Source organism: Capricornis sumatraensis, chromosome 16, assembly GCF_032405125.1.
Source record: "Capricornis sumatraensis isolate serow.1 chromosome 16, serow.2, whole genome shotgun sequence".
Classification (NCBI taxonomy): domain Eukaryota; kingdom Metazoa; phylum Chordata; class Mammalia; order Artiodactyla; family Bovidae; genus Capricornis; species Capricornis sumatraensis.
This window is the reverse complement of record NC_091084.1, coordinates 76,642,212-76,664,597: the sequence shown is the minus strand read 5'-3', so window position 1 is coordinate 76,664,597 and position 22,386 is coordinate 76,642,212. Positions and strand designations below refer to the sequence as shown.

The window sequence follows — 22,386 nt, the reverse complement described above, 5'->3', positions numbered from 1 at the left end:
TGAGGGAAGTAGTATTTAATATAAAAGATGTGACTAGTAACAAATAGAGTCCAAGACTATTTCTGGTTTTGTCAATGACTCACTCTGACTTTGAGCAAATCGTCTCACCACTGTTGCTCTTTATCTGCAAAAACTGGACTTCATGCCTATGGGAGTTGCATGGCTAATCAATGCCTGAAAAATGCGTAGTGGCAGATGCTACAAAAGTGCTGAGCCTTAAAAACAAAACCACCCCCACCCCCCATTTGTATTCAGTTGAGGTTGGGGCTTATTGTTATTTAACATTCGAAGGCCAACACTACGTTAAGTCCAGCGTGCTGAACAGAAGAGATAATAATCACCGCCCAGTAGGATTTTTTTAAGAAAAAAAATCTAAGATTTTTGGACTTTTATCTTTTCCTTTTCGTGTTATTTTAGAATCTAGTAATATATCCATACAAAAACATTCAGCTCTAAGTTGAAAACTATCGATTTGAAAATCTAAATAAACCCCCTGGAAAAGAAAAAAAAAAAAAGCCTTCCCCCGCCCCGCCAAGAAATCTCTCAAAACAAGAATTCTTCTGATGTTTTTTTTCCTCCCTGCAGTTCTCCATGTTACAGTCCTTGGAGGCAGAATAGGCATAAAATACTTTCACTAATAAAATATGACAAACCGCCGGATTATACGTGGCCGATTCCCAGTGACTGCCCTGCTACACAAAGCAGAAAAGTAAATGCCATCATCCCCCTTAGAACAAAAGAACTTAGGAATAAAAAACATGGAGGGGGGGGGAGAAAGCGGCAATAAATAAAGGTGAGCGAGGACCCCGGCCCCCGCCCCTCCCCGAAGCGAGTGTGGGACGGAGTGTGGCTAATAAAGTGGTTCAAGGGTAGTTATTTGGAAAGGGGGCGGGGTGGCGAGGGGAGGGAGCGGGCGAGCGAGCGAGCGGCGGCCGGGGATTGCATGTTGCATTCGACTTGAGGTGGCATCTTTCTCCTGTTGCCTGGACCACGCTTCCCCATTGCAGTGCTTCCCCCCTCGCTTCTCTCCGTCCCTGCCCTCCACGGCTTTCTCCCCCCCCCACCCCCTTCCAAACTGCTGTTGCACTGGAGGGAGTTGGGGCCGCTCCGAAGCCCCTTTTGCAGCTCCTGCCGACGGGAGGGGGGAGTTGGGTTCGGGCCGCCGAGTTGGTGGTGGTGGTGGTGCCGGGGGTTGCGGGGGGAGTGGCGGCCGCAGCGGGCTCCGGCCTCGCCTCAGCTGCAGCTCCTTGGGTGCCGAGCTGCAGCGCTGCACGGGCCCATCATTGCGGCGGCCCCGGAGTTTGGCCGCTCGGTGCTCAGCCCCATCACCGCCGCCGCCGCCGCCGCTGCACTGGAGTTTGGCTGCCGCTGCCCTACTTCACTCTAGTTTAGTTTCACTCACTTTACATCCGGGTTTTTTCCCTAGGCAATGGGGGCCGCAGCACACCCCGTTCCTTAGGCAAAGTGAAATAAATTCGCCGCACCGACACGTCAAGTAGTCCGCCCGCCCGAGCGCCGCCGCGGGCCCCCCGCCGCCCCTCCCGCCGTTCCCCCCCAACCCCCCCGGGGGAGGTGAGGGGCCCGTGCTTCCCCGGGAGCTGCTGGGAGGGAGGTGCGGCGGGGGGGCGGCCCGGACCGGCCGCCGTACAACTCCGCCCGGCGGCCCCCGCCCCCCCGACCGTGCCCCTCTACCCCGGCGCCTCCTCTCTTCCCCTCGCCCCCCCCCCCCGCCCTCGTCCCCGCTTTCCTCAGCCTCAGTCCCTCTCGCCCGGCTCTCGGGAGCGGCGGGGGCGCGCACGGCGGCGGCGGCGGCGGGCCGGCGGGGCCGCGCGGCGGGCTCCCGCGCGGGCGAGAGTGTGTCTGGGCCTGGGCGGAGGGATCCCCGGGCTGAGGCGGCGGAGGTGCTGCGGCCCGGGGCCGGGTGGTGAATGGGCTGGTGGTGCTCGCCGCCGCCGCCGCCGCCGCTGCTGAGGAGGAGGAGGAGGAGGAGGAGGATGAAGAGTTGGGCTTGTTTGTCTCCCACAGTTTCTCTCCTGCTGCTCTGATTTCTGCCCTCCCGTTCCGGCCCGGGGCCTGTGTGTGTGTGTGTGTGTGTCTCTCCTGGACGAGGAGGAGGATCCAGTTCCTCCCCCCCCACCCCCTCCTCCCCACCCCCCCTTGCCTGGGGAAGAGGAGGAAAGAAACAGCCCAGAGAGAGAGAGAGAGAGAGAGAGAGAGAGAGGGAGAGAGAGAGAGTGAGTGAGGGAGAGAGGGAGAGAGAGAGGAGGAGGAGGGAGAGGGGAACAACCTACCATCTTAACACACTAATATCTAAAAAGTGCGAGAGGCCCAGAGCAGCAGAGAAGCAGCAGCAGCCGCTCCAGCGCCTTCCCTCCCTCCCCATGAAGAAGAGTTCCCTCCTCCTCCTCCTCCTTGCTTCTCCTGCTCAGAGTTCCTGCCTCCAGCTGCCAGGGGGGACAGCCAGCCAGCAGCAGGAGGGTGCAGTATCCCAGCTTTTCCATTCTCTCTTCTCCTCACTCTCCTCTCCTCTCTCTCTCTTTTTTTTTTTTTCTGGAGTAGCTCTGTTTCCCCTCCCTCCCCCCTTCCCCCTCTCTCTTCTCTCCTCTCTCCCTGTCTTGTCTCTGGTGTTTGTCTCTGGGAGGAACAGGGGGCTGCTTGCTTGGAGTTTGTTGTGGGGGGGGAGGAGGGGGGAGGGGAGGGGTGTGTGGGAGGGAGGAGGGAAACGGGGGGTGTTCTCGCCAGGACCCCTAAGTCAACTTGAGATTTGAGCAATAACTTCCCCTTCGGGGCGCCCCCTCCCCCTGCGTGCCCTTCCTATTCCATCCCCCCCACCCCCCCCCAAAAAAAGACAATGGAAAAACCTGGTCTCTCCCCCTTCCTCCCCTCTGCCCTCCACCCCTCCCCAGGATAAATTGGAAGTAAGTTTATGAGCAGCCTCGGGAGCCTGGGCGCTGAGTGCTGGGCCGGAGCGGGTGACAGAGGCGGCGCGCCGGGGGTGGCGGGGAGGGGGGGGGTGTCACATTGTCCCGGCGGGGGGCCGGGGAGTGGGGGGGTGGCCGGCGGGGGCGGGGGGCGCGGAGCCTTGTCCGCCCCCTTGGGCTCTCTCCCCTCGGCCTGGGGATGGTCGCCGGGGCTCTTTCACTACCCCACCCCCCACCCCCTCGGGATGCTGTCGGGGGGAAGTTTTTATTATGGTTATTTATTTAATTTTTTTTTTTTTTGGAAAACCATCTTGTTTGATGACTGAGGGATCTGGTTTAAGAAAAAAAAAAAAAAAAGCTGCGGCTGCTGACGCTGCCGGGCCCGAGTGTGTGTGTGTGTATGTGTGTGTGTGTTGGTGCATTTGTCTTGGGTGGCCGGAGCAGCGTTGGGGAAATTCCGCTTATTCTTCTTCTTCTGCAACTTGTTATTCCGGAGAGTCTGCCTGCACCCCTCACCCCGGGGCCGGCCCTCCCGCACTCGCCCCCGCCGCCCGCGGCCGCGGGGCGCCCCCGGTACCCCGAGCGGGCCGGGGCCGGCGAGAGAGGGGCCGCGGCCGCCCCTCCCCCGCCCGCGCCCCCGCCGGGGGGAGGGGCGCGCGGAGTGGGACTCTTTCCGTTTGGTCCAGCCCCATCGTGCACGCAGTTCCCAACACTTCTCGTCATCCTCTCTTTGGTCTCTTTATTCTGCTGAGAGGTGCTGCTAGGATTTCTTTTTTTTTTTTTTTCCCCTGAACACGTTCGCGATGGTGGGTAGCAGCAAGGTGGTCCTGGCAGGGGAGGGGTCGATGTCGAGATTGGGCACCGGGGCGAAGAATGTCTCTTTTCAACTTTGTCTGTGGCTTGCACCCCCGGAGAAGGCCACACGCCGGTTGTGGGGTGCAGATGTGCCGAGAGTGGTTTCTAAGTAGTTAAGTTGTCGAGATGAGGGTACGACTGCTAATGGTAGGCAGGTTTTGTTTTCATTGGTGAGTCTGGTGTCATCATATTCCGATCATATGTTGAAATATTCTTTGTTTAGGTCTTGAAGTAGAGGATCTTACTCCGCACGTCCACATTGTGTTGTTTTTAAATGATGTCTGTGCAAGTATGGCTTTCTAGAATTTAAAGTGTGAGTTAAGGTCCGGGCGTGTGCGGGCCTCAGCACTGGCCTTGACAGTGAACTTTGTGGCTCTGTTTTGGTTTTCAAAGATTTGCTCCATAGCTGGGGTGCGAGCTGTGGATTTTAGTGTCAGGAATGTAGATGCTTGAGCTTGGGGAGGTTGGAGAAGGAAGAACATTTATATATTAATAATTGATAGCTGAATATTAGAATCAGATTAATTGGACTGATGAAAGTTTTTTTTTTAAAGCAGTTATGCGCTCTAGGAAGGAAGCCTTTTCATAGGCACACTTTAAAGGGGTTCTTTAGGGCGCAGAGCTTGAATATCTCCTTTTAGAGAGGATACTTACCAACATCTGTAGCTTCATTGAGGGCCTGCTAAAGGGACTGAAACGGGGGCTAAGACATCGAAGTGTACTTTTCAGCGTTTATGTTGTTTGTTTACATCTGATGTTTACTCACGTTTGGGCAGTAGAAATAAATAGGTCAGCTTTTCTTTTGCTTTCTGAAGACTAGCCCCCTCCCCCAGCCCCCTTTTTTTTTTCTAAGTTTCACAATTTACTTGGTTTCACAGCATTGTAGGAAACTGTTACTACATTTTTACTGGAAATACTATTATTCATTTTGATTTTGGTAAGTCCTTTTCTGTTTTTTTTTTTCTCTCTTTATGTTTATATATGGAATCTACGTTGTGGGCTTAAAACTGGCTTATTAAGGTCCATTTAAAATGTTTGAAGAATGCATTTTAAAATCTCAGGACACATCTTTTGATGGCAAACAGGAAGTTTTTGTTTCCAGTTATGCTCATGTTTATGAAAAAATTCTGTACTTAAAACTTTTGTAGATGTATAACTATCCTTAAATGAAGAGTATAGTAATAGTGCAGAAAATTCTTCAAACAAGTTTCTGGCTAACACTTTTCTTTATGTCATACTTTTGCTTTTCTTAAGGTAATAGTATTTGCAGTATGACTAAGGTTGCTTGGATGGTCTTAATAGTCTTTTCGCTTGAATGCTTCAGAAGGCTTTTTAACATAGTTTTAAGATAATTTTGCAAGCTTTATTTAAGCTTATTGCACTTAGAACTCCCAGGCAAGTCTTTATGAAACTGGAAAAGTAAAAAGCCCCCTGCCTCTGTCAGATTTTATTTTTAAGAGGTGTAAGTGTTGGGTGGCCCCTGTTTCTTTTAGCTTTGAAGGGTCCATCCTTTTTTCCATTCAGTCATCTGGAAAGAGCTGCCTCAGAAATACTCTTCTTCTGCTTACATGAAGAACTCTAAATGCTATCCAGCAGGAGGTGCTGCAGCAAGATAAAGGTAACCTCTGAATTGTAAGGGTCTTGCTACTTATTACAGCTCTACTTAGCTTCAGCTAAGCAACAGGATTAACACCTTAAAGTTCCAGAAAGATCTTGAATAAGTCCATTGAAAAATTCCATTTGCTATTAGAAGCTGAAATTTGTAACTGCTTTTTACCTGCTTACAATATTACACAGAGTAAATTGCTTATGGTGGACAGCTGAAGGATGCTGCCCTTAGGTACAGAGTACTGTTAGAACACGTTTTTAAAAATTATGTGCTGTGGATGGCTGTAAACAAAAGTAGTTAATATGACTTGGGACTTTTGACTTTGAGGTCATGTTTATAATATTGAGTGAGATATAGAGTACTTGAACTATTATTGGAAAGGGAGATATTGTATGGAAAAATTCTTAGACTTTCTGTGTTTTTTTCTTCCCATCTGTGGACAGTAATCCTAATAGATAAATTCTTAGGCCCTCAGCTTTATAAATACATGCAGTTAATGTGTTTGAGTTGGCTTGCGAAGACTGAGATTCTTGAACTAGAAGTAAAGTTCTGTCTGTGGGTATAGGTCATTGCTGATATGGCTGTTAGTAACACTTAACAATAAGTGCATAAAGATGGAAATATTTTCGTAGCATTTATAGCACATGGTCCTTTGAAACTCTTGTTAGTGTTAGGTGAATTGATTTATCACTGGAAATATTATGGTACTGTGGTGGCTTGTAAAGCTTTATATCAAAGTTTTAAAAACTTAAGAATGTGTAGAAAATTTGATGAACTTGCTTTGAATTTTGTTTGTTTTTTGGAAATAATGGTGTACTTTTTTCTCAGTAAGATCAAATGATATAATACATGTGAAAGTTCTTTGTAAATTGTCAGAAGCCATGCAGATGTTAAGTTGTTGAGATAGGTGGCTAATTAATACATGGGCAGAAGCCCCTGGCTTTAAAATATTAACTATCTTCATATGATTTGGGAAATGAGTGCATTAAAAGTGCACCCAGAACACTTTATGAACTTTTTTTTAATACTGCTGTGGTTACCAAAAAGCTCTTTGTTAGAATATTGAAGCTTTGTTTAAAAATGCTGTCTAGGCAGTTTCCCCTAATTAAAAAAAAAGATCATTTTTTCCTTTTGTAGACTCTGTGAAATGTGTATCTCCTGTTAAAGTTTTTCTTCATTCTCCATTGATGTGATAGTAGTTGATTTTAGTGATTATTTTAAAGTTCCTGTATTTTTCTGTAGACTTTTAGTAACACACAGAGTAACAGATGTCATGGTTAATATTTTGATTGTTTTGACTGATCCTGCTAACTTTCTGAAAAATTCTTGCTAACTAAACCATTCAAACTTGATTCAGAGTGAAAAAGACATGTATCTGTCTGTGTTAGTATTAGGTATCTGTGTGTATCATTTTGTTTTTCTAATTGAGAAGGATGCGTGAGGAAATGACTGCTCACACACAGGAGTGCACTGAAATATTTTTGGTGTCAAAACAACTTAGAAGTTTAAAACTCAGAACTTTGAGTTCTGGCTTTCTTACTAGACTCTACTCAAATTTGGACTGAAATAAAGTAACATATAGATAATGGGAAGTTCCTATTTTGTGAGCATATCAAAAGGTATAGTATCCTAAATTTTAGAATTAACTAGTCTTTATGAAATAACCGCAACTAGAAATTAAATATAGAAACTTACTTCAGTGAAGGGTGAGAAAAACATTTAACTGTTAAGATAAAAATGAAACTTCTCAGGGTAATATTAATGTTTTCATCCTAGACAGTGAACACTAAAGTTTTTTTTTTTTTTTTTTTGAGGAAATACTGATATTAAGGTTTTAGTCATATGTTTTTAAATTTTGGATCCTTAATATATTATTGCCGAAATCTTTTGTATTTAATTACTGTTGAAAGGGAGAAAAGGAAGGGGTTATAGTTTTAGGTCTCTTAACCTTTGACAGAAATCATTTATAACCTATATTCAGAGCTGATTTCTTGAAACATGTTTTTAATCTTCATATTAATTTGTGCTGGGAAATATTAATGATTTATGTTGACTTCTCAGAACTTATTGTACATGGGCTTTTTTTCGTAGGCCCTAAATATTCTTTAGGAGCATAGCAATGTGTTTTGATCACTTTCTAACTTTACCAGGTGTATATTTCTGCTGTTTTGAGGTGTTTTTTTTTAAAGTAATGTGTTAATACTGCATGAAAATTATTGTTGATAATTATTTCTTCAATAGCATATGTTTCCTTCTTTGTATCATGTGTGTGCATGTGGCCATACTGTTTTGTGGGCTTTCATATCATCTTATTTGTGTATTGAATATTTGAACAGTTACCTTTGGTGAGAATGTTGAAATAGACCGTTTGTTAGGAATAACTTTTATATTGTCTATCAGTTGAGTCTTAAACTGGGAAGGTGGTGAACTCTTCCCCTTAAGAGATAATCTGCGTTTCAGTCGTCCTTTGAGTTTTTCTAAAGCAACTTTCTTACGCTAGACACTTGTTAGGCAGTTTGAATGCCCCTCCATTTCTCTCCCTCCAACACACTGCAGACTGCACACCTCTGCCCCCTTTTTAAAGAAAAAATAGTGAGCAGGTCTCAGCTGGAGGAAACTGTACTTTCCTATATTTTGGAATCATCTATGGAAATGTTTTTCTGCTTTTTAAAGTAAACAAAAAACGTGAACTGATAATTTGGAGATAGGAAAGGGATGGGGCCTAACAGACTGATGATCTAGGTTATATTTTGACTTTGTTTGTGGGCCTAGGGGAGAAAAATAACTTAAACACAGAAGCCAAAAAGATGGGTTTTGTTTTATTGTTTTGGCTGCATTGAGAATACAAACTGTCAGTACTTGAGGAGAAGGAGCAGCAGAAAGGAATTGATTTTTTTCTGCTGCAGATCCAAGTATTGTTAACCATGTGGATCTCTAAAGCAGCATACTTACAAATCAAACAGGAGTTGATTCTCTGACTCAATTAACAGTCAGAACCCTAGACTGTTTTTTAAAATTTTAAATAAGTACCAAAAACTTCAGAGTAATGTCAATGATTTCCTGATAAAAGTGGGTGATAGTAACCATGGCAACCGCTGTCTCTGGCCTTATGGACAGTATGTTGTATTGATGGAGCTTCGGATCCTGTAGTAGCCTGTCACTTTCATGGTGAAAGAGAGTAGCCTGTGTTGCAGGTGCTTTTTAGCTGGATTGTGTTAAATTTGTGTGCCGCCAGCTTATCTTTCCTTGTTAGGAATTTCTTGGACTATATTCCACAACATGTTTGTGAAGGTGCTGTTGCCTGAAAATAACCCACCACCTGTGTTAGGCCTCCTAATGCAGATTGCACTTAGTTCTTTCCCTGCCTCCTCCTTCAGTGTTGCAGAAAATGAGAGTGTGTGTAGAAATTATATACATATATTACAGCTCAAAGTTATCCACTTGGGTTTGGACATGTCATTGATAGCTTATTAAAAAAAAAACAACCTTGTGTTTTTGGAAAAAGTCAGTGGTATAGAGAAATGGATCTGTAATTGGTATTTTCTAAGTGTTCTTTTCACCAACAGATGTGTATGTGAAATGAAGGGTGAGAAGTGGAGGGGGTAAATACTAAGGACTGGACGAAAGAGGGACTTAAGTAGTAGTGTTGTTGTTGTGTATGATGGTTTTATGTGTATACTATAAGAATATATTTCCCAGTGGGCCTAGTGGGCAGTATGAAAGTATGGAAAATGTTTTCTTGTGAGAATTTTCTTCCAGAAAAATTATTTATAAAATGTAACTTGAAAGACTGTTAAGAGAAAACCTGATAATTAAAACTTTTTTGGGGTATAGGGGAATGGAAAGCTCTGAAACTGATAAAATTGAAGCAATTGTTTTAAAAGTTGTATCTTTAAATATCATTTAAAATTTATGTCATATCTTTTTGCTTTTTAAGGATTTCTTTTATAAAGTTATTCTGTTTTTCTAAGGTGAAAATGTTGATGTAAATGTTAATTGATACTTTTTATCTGTATATAGTAAAGAATCTGTGCTGGGGCAGAGAACAAACAAATTATATGTAGATTTGACTAGGCCCTGATAATAAGATCTAGTCAGATTGTGCTAGATAGTTCAGAGTTTCTTAAAACTTACTGTGATAGGGTGAAATGGTTTACTTACTACAAATCCCAAGATGCAGTGCAGTTTTTTGCCTAGCTCCAGAATAGAGCATTGCATGCTGGGACCTGTAGTTGATTTTAACAGCACAGGGAACCCTTCCCTCCTGTCTACTCCATTTTATACACAGCTTCCCAAAGCCTCTAAGAACTTTCTGCTAAGTAAAGTTTGATTGCTAATGTCATGATTATTATGCTGCTAGTATTCTAAAGTGAGTCTTCAGAACACCCTAGTGTGATTTTACCTTAGATGCATTAACTGTTTTTTAAAATCAGTTGCTAAAAGATTTACATGTAGAATAGCCTACATATGTATATATACTCAAAACTTGACTTAGCAGTTGTAACTTTTTTTTTGTTTGTGATGATACAGATTTCTTTATAATTACAGCATTAATTGATTGCTAGTGTGGGCATTAGAATTAGAAGACTGTTATTGTAGGGCCTGATATATATGCAGTTCTTTATTTGAATGAGGACAGCTAAGTTGGATGAAGGGTTATTTTTGTGCCAGAATTTAAGTAGAAATTTTTATTCTTCTGTAATGATTGTCAACGACTTGAGTCTCAATATTCTTTAAATGAAAGACAAAGTCCTGAAAATAATTGTTATTTTAGTATAAGTTTAATACTCAAAGCTAACGGCTGAAAGGTAGAGAAAAACGTAAGGTTATAAAAACAAAGTGTAATTTGTTTATATATTCATTTGTAAATTTAAAAATTCTGTCCTTTTGAGGGTTCCACTTTCTTAACTAGAGTCAGTGTTGTTGTAGGGATTAAATGTTAAAATCTGTGAAAGTGCTTAGCACAGTGCCTGGCACATAATAAAGTCTCAATAAATGTATATGGTTAGTAGTAGGTTTAGTAGTAGTGTTCATTGTTATTTTTTAAAATACAATGATTTACATTTTTCCTCTCTTTTTGGATTATTATTTATTTGATCAGAAACTCAGGATGTTCTAAACAGGCCTTGAGAGTTTTGGTCTATAGTGATGATGTGGCAGTTCCTTAGGATTTTTTGCCATAAAATGTCTTCACACCTCAGTTTCTCCCTGAGTGACATATGCCCCAAGTCAGACAACCAGCTAGTAGCAGAATCTTCACTGGGATTCAGCTTTGCCTATTCAGAACTCTTTGTCACTGTGCCATGGCCTTTGGTTGATTTTAGAAAGTTCAAAAGATAATGAAAATTTCTTTATTAATAATGTTTGCACTGTTAGAACATCCAAACTAGTTGATGAATGAAAATAAGATGCTGTAAACATTTCTTCGTGTCACAGTGTATGTAACCTTGGAAAAATTCTGTCGTGTTTAGAAGCATGAAACAGTCTATCACCACAGTTCACAGTGTTACAGGATTGATGTACTGGAGGCCAGTGAGCAGCCCCAAAAAGAAAATGTAGTTTCAGGTCTGTGGGATGTACTTAAAATGTTAGGTTCAAAGAAGTCATGAGTCTTTACGTTATTTTTCTCTTTTAGGACATGAACTTTTTTTCAGCTCTTGAAATTGTTTGAGGGTAATTTTTTATCTACATGGCTTTTAGCTTTTTTAAAAAACAAAGGGACACCTGGGAATATTGAAAAATGTAGGCATAAGTTGTAGTGTATGTGCCTTAGTCTGAGTGTGTGTAGAATCAGGCAAGTGTCTTTGTTACCTCCTTGACCATTGTCTGTTAGATAGAGTTCATCGAATGCTGTTGCTGAGGGCTGCTGTGTTTATTTAAGAAAGCTCTGCCTTTAGTAGTAATTATTCAAGTATTTATTTATACGACAACCCATTCCACTGTAATAATACTAATCTTTTTTTTTTCCTCATAAAGGTGAACTGAAACTTGTTAATATTTGTAGTTTAGACATTAGATAGATTTTTTAGATAATGTCATAAATTTATGGAATCTGGTCTGATATGCTTCTACATTATGAATGGTTTTATTTATTTTATATTAACTCATCTTTTCAAGACCTAATATTAAAATGAAATTAATTCAGTGGTTACAAAGATGTTAAATTCTAATGGCTAAGTGTAAGGGAGAAAATGGTCTCTGGTGTTACTTGGCCAGTGCAGGAGGTTTGGATGAATTCTCACCTACATTTTATGGTTACGCTCTAAAGTTGGAAATAAGGAGAGGATGTAAGAGGAGTGAACCTGGGCAGCCATGTGTAATTATCTATAGAGTCCTCTGACACACCTAAATTATTGAGCACAGTTTTCTATCTTTTTATAAATGAAGTGTCCCAGACCACTTGTAAATGAAACAGTTGTGATAGTGTCAGAAGACCTGGGTTTAAGACCAGTCCTGTCACTGGCTGTACACTCTTGGGAAATTCATCCTAACTGAGGTTTAATTTTCCCAGTACTGTAGTAAAATCGGGATAATGGTGAAAGCCTGCTTCACTGTTTTCCTAAAAGGATGAAATAATACTCATGGATGTACTTTATAGACTAAAGAAGTACATAAAAATTTGAGTTTTTAATCACTAATAGATGGCTGGATTTTAAGATATTTGTCTGTATTATGTTAACAATGTTAATATTTACAAAATTTAAATGTATGAGTTAGAATTATAATTGGTGGTATGGATCACCCTCCCCCACCATGGCCGACAGACAAGTTCTTAATGTGTTTGCAGTGTAGTTTTTGACAATATGCACTGCTGTGTTTGTGTGTATATATATAAAAATATCTTAAGTGTACTGTGTGTTACATTATTGAAAAGTTTCAATTATGGCCTTTTATGTTGAAAAATGTTCTTATGTGTTAATATTCAAACTTAAATACATATATTTGTTCCTATACAAGGGCATGCATATAAGATTTTAAATGGTTGGCAAGTGGTGAACAGTTTTTTTACTTTGGTGTTATCTGTTGTTATATGTTTAGTGTGTTTATGAGTATGCTAAGTACTAGCCTTTTTACATATAGTATCTCAGTTAATTTTAGTCCTCACAGCAATGTTCTGAGGATTTGCTGTTGTTAACCTACCCCCATTTTACAGATGAGGAAATGAAGGCTTCCCTGGGATCGCATACATAGCCGTGATACAATGTTAATTCAAGCCCGAGTTTGATTCCAGAGCCCCTCCTTTTAAGTGTCTGTAATGCTGTACAAAGCTCTGTAATTCCTGTAGAAGCTTAGCAAGTGCGTTCCTAAAGGAGTTTTCAATCTACCGAAATGGCCACAGCTTTGACATATCCTTTTAAGAATGAATGTTTCATCTGATTTTGTTGGGTTAGGTTGAATGTTTTGGAAATAGTAAGCAGTGGAATGGAATGGAAATGAAGGCATTTGGGATAGTGTATTTCCTGTCCTAGGTGGCGCAGTGGTAAAGAATCCACCTGCCAATGCAGGAGACACACAAGATGTGGGTTCGATCCCTGGATCAGGAAAATCCCCTGGAGTAGGAAATGGCAACACACTCCCATATTCTGGCCTAGAAAATTCCATAGACAGAAGAGGCTGGTGAGCTACAGTCCATGGCGTTGCAAAGAGTCAGACACGACCGAGCGCACACTGCTTGTGTCCTGTCCATCACTTTGTGCCCATTGTGAAGCACAGTGCTTGCTATGGAGTAGGGTCTAGTATCCATTGCAAAGCACAGTGCCTGTTATGGAGTAGGGTCTAGTACCCATTTCTTAAAGGTTGCAGTCTGGGCACTGTAGCATGGTAGGTTATCCATTTTCTTGGTAGGTGCAGATGGTTTACATTAGCTATGTCAATCAGTCCTTAGAACTGTCAGCATTTTAGAGGGTAGGATGGTAAGTGTCCTTTTTTTAATAGTTTATTTTAATATTTTAAAAATATCAAAAGGCAGAGAATTGGAGTTATAAAAGTAATACTTGCAATACAGATATGTGTAAAGTAGAAAACAGAAGTTAGCAATACAGATATGTGTAAAGTAGAAAACAGAAGTTAGCCCATTCTCATCTACTTTAAATTTTTCCTGTGTATTTAACTATGTATAATGTTGTTTAGTCGCTAAGTTGACAACCCCATCGTGGACTGTAGCCCGCCAGGCTCCTCTGTCCATGGGATTTCCTAGGCAAGAATACTGGAGCAGGTTGCCATTTCCTTCTTCAGGGGATCTTGACTCAGGAACTGAACCCATGTCTCCTGCACTGTGAGGTGGATTCTTTACCACTGAGCCACCAAAGAAGCCCCATGTGTAATGTATATACATTTTAAAAATAAGTAAAATTATACCATCATACTCAAAGTTTATTTTTTTTCAGGTGGCTATTTAAAAAACTTTGGCTTGTTTTTGAAAATAAGGTTCAGATGGGAAATGGTAGTGAGGTTGGAAGGAGAGAGGTAGGTAAGATTTGTATATTAAGACGTAAACCTCTGATGCCCTAGACTGATTATTACCTGTGGGGCAGAAAGCATTTTAAGTTCTTTTTGTTTGAGTTGAGTTGCATGCGTGCTCAGTTGTGTCCGACTCTTTGCGAACCCAAGAACTGTAGCCCTCCAGGCTCTGTCCATGGGATTTCCCAGGCAAGAATATTGCAGTGGGTGGGCATTTCCTACTCCAGGGGATTTTCCTGAACAGAGGGATTGAACCCTTGTCTCTTTGCATCTCCTGCATTGTCAGGCCGATTCTTGACCACTGTGCCACTGTTAGAAATGGTTGTCGTTATTTTTTAAAAATTTAAAATGTCATCTTAAGTAAAATGACAACATTGTTTTCTGTCCTGCACAAGTAAATTAGGAAATACCACTTCAGAATTAAATTCCATTAGTTTGTGGGAGGGGGGGGTTCAGGATTGGGAATTCATGTACACCCGTGGCGGATTCATGTGGATGTATGGCAAAACCAATACAGTATTGTAAAATAAAGTAAAAATAAATAAATAAATAAATTCCTTTAGTTTATTCTGGTAGTTATTTATAATGAGATCAGTTGTTGTTTCAGATAACTTTAAAAAAAAATTGTAGTCTCTCTTTCTGATTGTTAGGAGGGGTTCATTCAACATTTATACAGTAAAGTAGAGTTTTAAAACCAAGAAAATACTTGTGCTGTTTTAATAAATAGAAACTCAAACCAGTACTGCTTAATGGGCATACAGATATGGCATACAGATATCCTGCCTAGGAATTAGTGTTGGTTGACCTCACCTTCATCCCTAACCCTACTTATTCAATCACCTTTGAATGCTATTCTGGTAACCCAGCAATTTTCAAAGCAGTTAAAAAAAAAAAGAAAAGAAAAGTAAATAATTGGAAGTGCCAATAATTTAATGAGTACCAATAATTCATTTTTTCTGGTGTTATTTATATTTTAAAAAGCATACTGAAGACCTTATAATCTGCAGTAAATATCTTTTGATTCTAGCTTTGAGAGTTTTGACTTGTTGATAAGGTTATATTAATAATTCACCTTTGTAATTTTTAAGTTGAAAATTTTTATTTCATGGATAAGTTTTTCGTTATAAAAGTTTAAAAAGTGTCTTTCTAATTCTAGAATGTGCTCATATCTAAAGTGCTTTGTAGGTCTTTAGATCCATATTTGGTGAAGTCCTAGAGCATGGCCTTAAAATTCTAAGAATTGGGTCTGATAGGGTGTAGCAGTTAACTAGTTTTAACAAGCCAAGTGAAGGTTATCTCTCATTGGTAGCTTCTTAGGTGCTTTTCATTTTGTGTGGCTTAGACTATGCTCTGGAGAGTATTTTATTATTTCTCATCATAATTTGATAAGTGCACAAAGGACTCAGTATATGTCATGGATGGTAAAACTGAGGCAGAGACAAGAATTTGAGTAAGTTGATATTAATAGCAAGGACGAAATTTCCTGGCTTTCTTATTCTAGTTTTGGTCTTCTTAACCTGTAGTACCCAAACTTAAATATTATGGCCCCCCTAAATGTGTATTTACATATAATTTCCTGAACCTAGTATTTTATGTATGTTATAAAACATATAGGAAATTAGAAATTTTAAAAAGGATGAGATTTAAAAATATAAGTTGTAGTAATTTCTTCTGATGGCCCTCTTCTTTCCCCAGAGTGGGTGCACCCACTTGGAGACTGGCGGCCTAGATAGGCCATTCTTCTGCAGAAGAGGTAGCCAGGGGGACACCTGGAGGACCATTAGTACAAGGTGTGGGGCTCTTTTATAGCTTTTTAATTTTAAAGCAACAGCCTTTCTTTCTGTGAAGGCTGAATGATCGAGAGTAAAGGCCTTGAGAGAGGTTAGCTTAAAAGACAGAAATATAGGCCTTATTTGTTTTCTTCAGAGTTGACCAAAGGGAGAAGGCTGGCCTACCCTGACAGCTCTTACTCCCACTATGGAGATAGCAGTGCCTTTTTCTGTTGTTGTTAGGCAGTTTATAGAACGCAGGATAGCTTGGTAAGCGTCTTCTCTGTGCCTGATATGACGTAACATTGTGGAGTATGCAGCATGCATGTTAAGTACAAGTGGTTGTATTTGGCTTGTTGCTGCAGCAGTTTTGAGGCTGTCTTAAAAAGCAATTATCACTCGATAGGGTTGGATATGTGCAAATTATTGAAATCATCATTTCACAAAGACCAAACTTTGTAACTTGAATTATTCTATTTAGTATTTGTTTTCTACTCCCCCCGCCTCCCCCCACATAACTCAGAGCAGAATTCTTTTTCTGAAAGGAACAGATGCCGTTAGCTTATCAGGACCTAATACTAAAAAGCCCACAAAAATCTTTCTGCTGCTTATTCTCTTTATTTAATGTATATGCAAAGCATATTGTAATTATTGCTGTTAGAGGGTTTTAAGCTGATGGTTCCTCCCCACCCTTTTTGTCCTCAAGGGAGATAGATCAGGAATGCCAAATTGACAACTTGGTATAAGGAAATAATGACCACTGAAATAAAACAGGAGTTCAAATAAAAAGCAAACCAGATACAAATGTAGAATGAAAATATCTTTTAGTAAAATGTTAGCATGCTGTACTTGGAACAGATGCCACATTAATTCAAAAGAGAGCCCAGAAAATGTGGCAACTTTACGATGTCAGTGGAGGGAGCTGCAATAGTTCCTGTTCTTATTGTGTCAAGTTCTCAGTACCTCCAGGTCCAGTCCTGTTATTCTGTTTATTTTCTGTGTATATTCCATGTTAATGTTGCAAATATTAAATCCATGCTTAATATTTTTGTTTATATTATTAACTACATTGTCATATTAATAGATATTAGGGTAAAAGCCCAGTAACTTGTAATCCAACAGTAATGAATCTTGTTTTAAATACGCATATCAAGATTTGTAGAATCTGAGGCAAAAATGGACTTTTCTAGACACCCTTCAAGGCACGTATATGATAATAAGGTAGTCTAAGAATTGAGGCTTTCAAAGAGGCCTACTGCTTTTTGAATGTAGAATTTGGACAAGTTACAAAACTATGAGAATTTTGCATTTTTTTCTCATTTAAATCTGTAGTTATCATTGGACATTTGCTATGATTTTTAAGTAGCTTAGATTCATTCATTCCTTTTGCTGTGTTTTTTATGATGTTTGGAAAGAAGAAGTTAGGGTGATGGAAGTGTACTATATGTACTTGGGTACTTCCAGAGTGACATTCATTTTATAGAGGATCTCACTGGGACATCTCTGAATCACCTGTATTTTGCAGTGCATGGTTAGTGTGGGTCTGAGCGTGCAGGGAGACGGGTGGGGGCTTTTAACCTGATTTACAGTGTGCTGCTTCCTGAACACTGCAGTGATCTAGTCACCAGGGGCAGATCTTCTGTGCCTGTGAAGAAGTCTGGTGAGCATGCTTAGAAAAGCACTACTAGTTTTCTCTGAATTCGTTGAAGCGTGAAGTCTTACAATTGACTAATTTTGTGAAAAGGTTAAAAGTTTTGTTTTCGGGCAGTTCAAACGAAGGGAAGTTTTTTAGCATGGCAGTAGAGCACAGTGGTTAAGAGTGTGGGCGCTGGAGCTGGAGCCAGTCGCATAGGCTCAAATCCTGGCTGTGCTCTGCGCAGTCTGGATTTGTATTAGCTCTGTGATAGATCACTTCATCTGCTGTGCCTCTGCCTCAGTTTCTTCATCTGTAAAGTTTGAATAAATAAGAGTACTCTCTGAGGTTGTTAGAAGGAATAAATAAGTGCCTGATAACATAGTAAGCACTAAATAAATGGTAGCTGTTTTTAGCTATTAGTCAAGACTATGGTATTTCCAGTGGTCATGTATGGATGTGAGAGTTGGACGGTGAAGAAAGCTGAGCGCCAAAGAATTGATGCTTTTGAACTGTGGTGTTGGAGAAGACTTGAGAGTCCCTTGGACTGCAAGGAGATCCAGCCAGTCCATTCTGAAGGAGATCAGCCCTGGGATTTCTTTGGAGGGAATGATGCTGAAGCTGAAACTGCAGTACTTTGGCCACCTCATGAGAAGAGTTGACTCATTGGAAAAGACTCTGATGCTGGGAGGGATTGAGGGCAGGAGGAGATGGGGACGACAGAGGATGAGATGGCTGGATGGCATCACTGACTCGATGGACGTGAATCTGAGCGAACTCCAGGAGTTGGTGATGGACAGGGAGGCCCAGTGTGCTGCGATGCATGAGATCGCAAAGAGTTGGACATGACTGAGCGACTGAAGTGAAGTGAAGTGAACCTTAATTCTAGACTTGTTCTCTTCTCAGGGTTTGAGACAAATGTTGGATAATGGGCAAAGAGCCTAAGCTTGGAAGTCTGACCTATGGGTTGGAATCTCAGTGTGTGTGTGTGTTAGTTGCTCAGTTATAGCTGACTCTGTGTGACCCCATGGACTTGTAGCCCACCAGGCTCCTCTCCCACCAGGAATTCCTGTCCATAGAATTCTGCAGGCAAGAATACTGGAGTGGGTAGCCGCCATTCCCTCAGGGGATCTGCCCAACCTAGGATCAAACCCAGGTCTCCTGTATTGTAGGTGTATTCTTACCATCTGAACCACCAGAGAAGCCCCTGGACTCTCAGTACAACCACTTCAAGTTGAGTGTGTGACCTTGGACTGATTATTTAATCTGTTTTGAACAAATATGTCTCCTGTACATTCATTCATTCCTTTTGCTGTGTTTTTTATGTGTTTAGGAAGAAGAAGAAAGGGTGATGGAAGGGTACTATATGCACTTGGGTACCAGTGCTTCATACCAAGCATTCTGCTTTCACTTGGACTTTTCACTTTCTTTACTGACAACATAGGTACAATAATATTGACCTCTTTGGATTGACATGAAGATAAAGTGGGGCTGTCTTAAGATACTTCATAAGCTTGATTATCATTGTTACTGTCGTTGTTGTCTAGTTGCCAAGTCATGTCCGACTCTTTGTGACCCAGTGGACTATAGCCTGCCAGCTCCTCTGTCTGTGGGATTCTCCAGGCAAGAGTACTGGAGTGGGTTGCCATTTCCTTCTCCAGGGGATCTTCCCAACCTAGGCATCGAATCCAGGTCTCCTATATTGGCAGACGGATTCTTTACCACTGAGCCACCAGAGAAGCCCGCTGTTATTGTTACAGCCCCACTAAAAGTTTATGGGAAGAGGGTAAATATGGAACAACTTAGTTAGAAACGAGAGTTTTTCCCTGAAATGTGATGAGAAAAGATATGGATGGGAAAAGTGACCTAATGAGTTCTTGTTTGTGGAAACTGCTAAGAGAAGTATGAAATACATGGGAGTATGTCAGTTATTACAGAGACTTTGAAAAGTATTTCAGGGCACTTTATATTTTTAAAACTCTTAGTGATGAAAGATTTTTTTTTGCACCAAGATATTGATGTTTGCTGTAGGTCACTTAGCATCAAGGCAGTAGCAGATTAGGCATTGTATTACAACTCACAAGTTCAGAATTCTAATCAGCTGGTCAGTCCATTGGGTCTACAGCCCAGGACAACTGGAGAACAACACATGCTTGGTATCATAACTCATGGAAACAAATGTAGAACCTCAAAGATATAAAAGTGGCATAGGAATACTTTCTAGTAATGATGGACACAGTTTATTTGTCTTTTTATTTTGAGCATTTTTCCTTTGTGAAATTTCCTCTCATTTGGTGCCTGATTTTTTCTTTCTATATTTAATCATCATACGTTTCCTATACTGAGCCTACAAACTGGGCCTGAGAACAAGTTGATTGTGAGAAAAGCCATACTTTGTCTCTGCCTTACAGTGATCTCAGAATTAAGTTTTTGGAAAATAATTTGAGTTTTAAATGTTTTTTGAGTTTTTAAGTGTACTTTTGAGTTTTAAATATATTCATTAGTATGTAGGTACATATAAGTATATCTGTAGGTATGTATGTATCTGTTAAGTGAAACCAATTGAGGGGAATGATCATTCAGTATGAAGTAGGATTAATTTTATTCATTTATTGCCAGTTTAGATCTGAAACCTTTTTCGTCTTTGGTCTGTGCAGTTTTTTCCCTGGGATCAACAAGTGTGTTTGTAATAGCTTACCAAACATCCTAAATACAGTATATGTTGCCAGTAGTGAGCATTTGAGTTAAAAAATAGAATAATAGCTTTCATTAACTTTTTTTTTCTCATTTACCAACTGCACCACTGATAAAGGCCTAGTAGGTGGATAGAAGTCTTTATTCAATTTTATTTTGTCTGTGTTCCTAAAACGTTGTTTCTGCTTTCTGAGCAGAAACGCCAACAAGGTTGCTTTGATAAAATGTTGTACTTTAGCTCGACAAATATTTTTTAAAATTAAGCAATTTTATAGCAGGTTGTGTAGTTTTTTTTTTCAATTAAAAACTTGTCGTACTTTGCAATAGCCAGAGTTTCGGGAAGTCAAGTTTTGTACTTTGTGAATTAGCATAGCAAGTGTATTGTGTGTTCTGTGTTTTGTTTATTTCAGTCTGTATTCAGGGTCTGTAAAAGTTGCTTCTCTTGGGTGAATGGAATTGTAAAAAGTTTAGAAGTGTATTTTATTTTAACAAACAGGGGTTAGAAGTGGACCCTAAATGGCCTCTTTGGGGTTGATTTAAAGAGTTACACAATTTTGAAAATCATGTCCCTGCTTAATTTGTAAAAGGTGGGCTACTTTTGACTGCTGTTCGGAGAAGGCAGTGGCACCCCACTCCAGTACTCTTGCCTGGAAAATCCCATGGATGGAGGAGCCTGGTAGGCTGCAGTCCATGGGGTCACTAAGAGTCGGGCATGACTGAGCGACTTCACTTTTACTTTTCACTTTTATGCACTGGAGAAGGAAATGGCAACCCACTCCAGTATTCTTGCCTAGAGAATCCCAGAGACAGGAGCCTAATGGGCTGCCGTCTATGGGGTTGCACAGAGTCGGACACGACTGAAGCAACTTGCAGTAGCGCACTTGTGCAGGAGCCTGTCTGGTTCATGGTAAGTCAGCTACTTTGCAGAGAGATGCTGCCGTCACCCCCTCCATTTCTTTTGCTCTCCCCCTTCTTTATTATCTTTGAACTTTCATCTGTGGTTATGCCATTCCCTGTCTGCTGTTCATCACTCCTTCCAAAGCAACCATCATCTTATTCTATTTCTCTTAAAAACAGAACATTATTTCAATGATTAGTTTTAAAACAGAGACTTGTTATCATAGACCTCAAAGCTTGACAGCTTGTGAACCTCTGCATTTTGGCCCCTCAGCCAGGAGTTGGATAATAGCTTAAAATCACTTCCAAAGTAACCGAAGATTTGTGAAACATTTCATATCTGGACTAAGGGAGAGAATAGAAAAAGACCTTTTTACCTCAAAAGTTGCTTTATTATTTTCTGATAGGAGGTGAACTGGGATCGTAGAGAGGAAGGGGGTAACCTTGTTACTTAACCAAGATAAAAGAAATAGGAAGCGTTAATTTGTTAGATTGCCCTCTGTAGTCCTGTGGACCTAATTGGAGAAGAAAATGGAGAAGTTGGTATTGCTTATTCTGGAAGTATTTTGATTTATTAGTAGAGAGAGGGCTAGTAGAATTTCTTTAGTTTGTAAAATACAAAATACGACTAAAGATACCTTGTTATTAGGCATTGATTGTTTTCATTTCATTGTTGGTAATTACACAATAGCAGACCCTTTCCTTTTCAGATTTCTCCTGTGATTTTTGAACTGTTAACTGAATTGTTTTGGTAAGAAAAGTAAAACTTGAAAATTTTAGTTGTGGTTACATGTAATGGGTATGTTTGATTTAAATTCAGTGGCTTCTAAGGTCTGTACCAAGCATTTCATCCATTTTTTCAGTTACACATAGAGAAAAACATATTTGAGACAAGAGCCTTAACTTTATAGGATTTCTAAAAACTTTTTATGGAAATTTAAAAACATACACAGAAGTAGAGTGAATATTAGCAAACCCTACATACCTGTTGACCCAACTTTTACAATTATCAACATTTGCCAAACTTTACATATAAGAAAAATAATTTTATGTTTTTAGAACATGTATTACAATAGATATGTTGGTATACTCAAATGAAAAGTATGTGTCCTGGAATGTTAACTCTTTACATACATTGTAAATTTAATACTGGTAATCATCTTTTAGGATAATGTTGTTTTCATTTGTTTTTTAACTTACTGAAGATGTCTGAACCTCCATCAGCTTAATAGAGAACCATATCTACTGGAAAGATTTTAGTTTTCTTCTCTGTCTTTTGAAACTTAAGATGATTAGTTTTGAATTTATTGTTCTTAAGAGTTGCATTTAATTTTATGAGCACTTCCTGTCTGCAGCTTTTGTGTGGACCACCACAAATGGCCATTTCTAGTGTATGTTGGGCAATATTTGTCAGCTTATAGTGGAAAATCGCCAAGTCTTGTTCGGCACTTTCTCTTGCATATTCTATTTGTACTTCACCCAAATGTATGTGTTGATTGACTAGGGAATATACACTGTAACTGTGAAATAGTTTTTTGAGGAGGGAAT

The 22,386-nt window shown here is 40.5% G+C and overlaps 1 protein-coding gene across 5 annotated transcripts in view; it reads left to right on the top strand.

Moving 5' to 3' along the window:
- The first annotated feature begins 4,622 nt into the window (after window positions 1-4,622).
- The window catches only part of PHF21A (PHD finger protein 21A), a 187,977-nt gene continuing 170,213 nt past the window's right edge, over window positions 4,623-22,386 (top strand). For 3 of the 5 annotated variants that reach the window (XM_068988374.1, XM_068988373.1, XM_068988370.1), the window contains exons 1-2: window positions 4,671-4,713; window positions 5,270-5,394. The gene's annotated coding sequence lies outside the window, so the exon portion shown is untranslated. Of the gene's footprint in view, window positions 4,714-5,269; window positions 5,395-22,386 lie in introns of all 5 variants that reach the window. The other 2 variants (XM_068988371.1, XM_068988372.1) reach the window with 2 other exon arrangements.